We start from the raw sequence: 3,477 nt of genomic DNA on the forward strand, positions 1-3,477 counted from the left end.
CCCCCCCCCCCACCCCGCACTGGGCAGTGGAAAAGCAAACAGGGGCTGATAAGGCCCTTCCTTCCTGAGGGGGGGGAAACACACATGGCCCCTAAAGTACCTCCGGCGGAACCGGGGGCCATAAAGCGCGGGGAAGCGGCAGGGCCCTGTTTGCTCTCCCTGCACCTTTCCGCCCCCCTCCCACCTCCTGGGGGGTGTGGGGGCCCCTCACCCTCCCGGCACCCCCCCCATTCAGGGTCCAGCCATCCATCTTCATCCCCTCCTCCTCTTCCTCCCTGCCCCTGAGGGAGATGGGGGGGCAAATGGTGGGCACCTACCGCCCTGTCCCATTTGGGTTCCTCAGGGTCACCCCTCGTCCTGCCCCGGGGCGGGGGGTGGCATTTGTACCCACTGTCAGAGCCATCCTGTGACCTTTGGAAAATTGCTGTTTACTGTCACTCGGGGGGAAATGGCGCAGAAAGCCCTCACCTCCCTTCTTCCCCCCTGCTAATCCCCCCCCCAATCCTGGTGGCATCAGCTCTGTCTGGAGTGAGGGGGGGGGGGCACCCAAATCCTGATTTCCCCCCCCACCTCCGCTCCTGCCTCAACTTGGGGACAACTGTGACAATGTGGTGTCATCGCTGCCGGCATGTGGGGTTTGGTCCCAGTCTGCCATGGGGTTGGGGGTGTCTCCCCCCTCTACCTCCAAACCCCATGATGGGGCAGCCCCCCCCCTCCATCCGGGTGCTCCTCTGCTGGGGAGGGGGCTCAGCAGCCCCCACTGGGGTGATGATGGATTTGCCCTCAATGTCCTGCGGGGTGGGGGGGAGGGAGGGGGCATGCACAGCCCCCATCGATCCAATTAGCCCTTCCATCGACCCGTGCTTTCGTTAGTGGGGACGTGAAAGGTGCTGCGGAGGGGGGGGACATACGGGGGCTCAGCCCCCCTCCCAGGCTGGCGTGTGGCCAGGGCAGCTTGTTGTCCCCCCCGCACACCGCTGTGACGCTGCAGCCACCCCACGGGGACGAGTTTCCCTGGGGCTCGGGGACCCCACAGTGACACTGCTCCCAGCTGGGACCCTGCCGCCGCTCACCGGGGTGACAGCCAGGTCAGGAGTGGGGAGCGTGTCCCCTCCAGCTGGGACAGTGACATCCTGCCGGGTCCTGCTGTGCCCTGTCCCCTCCAGCCGGGCCGGTGGCACCGCACGGGGTCCCGCTGAGCTGTGTTCCCTCCGGTCAGGCTGGTGGCATCCCACAGGGTCCCACTGTGCCATGTCCCCTCCAGCCGGGCTGGTGGCATCCCGCCATGGTCTTGCTGAGCTGTGTCCCCTCCAGCCGGGCTGGTGGCACCTCACAGGGTCTTGCCAAGCCATGTCCCCTCCAGCCAGGCCAGTGGCACCACACAAGGTGCTGCTGAGCTGTGTCCCTTCTATTCGGGCTGGTGGTACCTCACAGGGTCCCCACCAACCTGTGTCCCCCCCGTTCGGGCTGGTGGCGTCCCATAGGTTCCCTCTGAGCCATGTCCCCTCCGCTGGGGCTAGTGGTACCCCATGGGGTCCCACGAAGCCATGTCCCTTCCACCTGGGCTGGTGGCATCCCATGGGGTCCCATGAAGCCGTGTCCCCTCTGTCCCCCTGGCTGGAGAAGTGGCTGCTTCTGTGTAGGAGCATCCCAGGGCTTTTGGGGACCCCCTTTCTCCACCTCTCCCTGTCCCAGTGCCCACGTGGTGGCTGTGGTGGCACCTTCCCAGTGGGGGACTTGGAGGCCCCCCCCTCACAGCACGTCCCTGCTGGGTGGCTCCGTGCCTCAGTTTCCCTCTGAAGCGCTGGGCGGGTGATTGCTCCTTAATGCCAAATCCATAATGAATTAGTGTGTCGTGTCTCTCCCCCCGGCACGGGGGGACTCAGAAAGGGCAGCTCATCCGTCCTGGAGGGTGGTGACAGTGGTCGATGGTGGTGACGGGGGGCTGCGGTGACAGGGGGCTGCGGTGGCGGCTCCCTGCCCTGCCCATCTGGGGAAACTGAGGCAGCCGCGGGCTGTGTCCCGTTCCCTGCGCTGTCCCCCTGCAGGGGGGGCTTCTGTCAGGGCTGTGGGTTGTGTCCCTTGTGCCCTGTCCCTGCTGTGGCATGTTTGTGTCCCTGTGTGTGACCTGTGTCCCTGTGTGCCATTGCCATGTCCCAAGGCTGTCTCAGTGCCATGCATGTGTGCCATGGTTACGTGTGACACCTGTATCTGTGTGCCAGGGCTGTGTGTCACATGTCCGTGTGCCAGGGCTGCTGTCACATCTGTGTCCATGTGCTATGTCTGTGTTCCATGGCTGTGTGTGACACCCGTGTCCGTGTTCTGAGGCTGCTGTCACACACATGTCCATGTGCCATGGCTGCGTGTCACATCCATGTCCGTGTGCTGTGTCCGTGTATCACATCTGTGTCCATGTGCCATGGCTACATGTCACACCCGTGTCCATGTGCTGTGCGCGTGTGCTGGGGCTGCTGTCACATCCGTGTCCATGTGCCATGGCTGTGTGTCACACCCATGCCCATGTGCTGTGCCCGTGTGCCATGTCCGTGTGCCATGGCTGCGTGTCACATCCATGTGCCGTTGCTGTGTGCCACATGCCATGGCCATGTCTGTCCTGTGGCTTCGTGCAGTGTCCCTGTGCCATGCCCATGTGCCATGGCTCCATGTCACACCCATACCTGTGTCCCTTGCCTGTGTGGCATTGACATGTGCCACATACTGTGTCCCATGGCTACATGCCATGTCCCTGTGTCTCATCCCTGTCCCCTGTGTGTGCCCTGTGCCTGCACCCCATCTCTTCAGTACGGGCTGGGGGGCTCTGCCAAGGGATGGTTACAAGGTGCTGGCACGTGTCCCCAGGGCCCGGGGCTGGTGGCGGGGGGGCTGGTGGGGTCCTGCCTTGCCCGTGGGTCGGTGACGGGTGAGGGAGGAGCCAGCCGCCCCCCCGGAGGATATAAAACCCCCGGGTGGGTGGAGGAGCTGCTGTGTACCCGGCTCGGTGTCCCCGGCGCTGTCACCCCGCTGCCTGTCACCTCCCGCCTCCTCCACCGTGAGTGTGGGGACGGGGCTGGGGTCCCATGGGGGTCCCACAGAGGAGAGGTGTCCCTTGGGGGGAGGCTGGGACCCCCTGGGAGGGAGAGGATCCCTTGGGGACAGGAGGGGTGTCCCTGGAGGGGAGGTGTCCCCTGGGGAGGACTGGGGTCTCTGGGGTCCTTTGGGGCAGGAGAACTCCCTTGGAGACAGTGAGGGAGGGTGTCACTAGGGGAGATGGGGGGGTCTCTGGGGTCCCTGGGAGGGATGTGTCCCGTTGGGGACTCGCATGGGGTGTCCCTGGAAGCAAGATGTCCCTTTGGGGAGATGGGAGGAGGTTCCTGGGGGTCCCATGGGGAGAGAGGTGGTCTCTTGGGGACATTGGGAGGGTCTCTGGAAATTCTGGGGGGGTGAGATATCCCTTTGAGGAGGTGGGGGTGTCCACAT

At 64.6% G+C, this 3,477-nt stretch overlaps 1 protein-coding gene across 1 annotated transcript in view; it reads left to right on the forward strand.

Annotated features, from left to right (window-relative positions):
- Positions 1 to 2,928: 2,928 nt before the first annotated feature.
- The window catches only part of LOC106897952 (peptide YY-like), a 1,567-nt gene continuing 1,018 nt past the window's right edge, over positions 2,929 to 3,477 (forward strand). Inside the window, exon 1 of the mRNA XM_014958957.1 lies at positions 2,929 to 3,049. The gene's annotated coding sequence lies outside the window, so the exon portion shown is untranslated. The remainder of the gene's footprint in view (positions 3,050 to 3,477) is intronic.

This window comes from Calidris pugnax, unplaced genomic scaffold (assembly GCF_001431845.1).
Source record: "Calidris pugnax isolate Ruff unplaced genomic scaffold, ASM143184v1 scaffold335, whole genome shotgun sequence".
Lineage (NCBI taxonomy): Eukaryota > Metazoa > Chordata > Aves > Charadriiformes > Scolopacidae > Calidris > Calidris pugnax.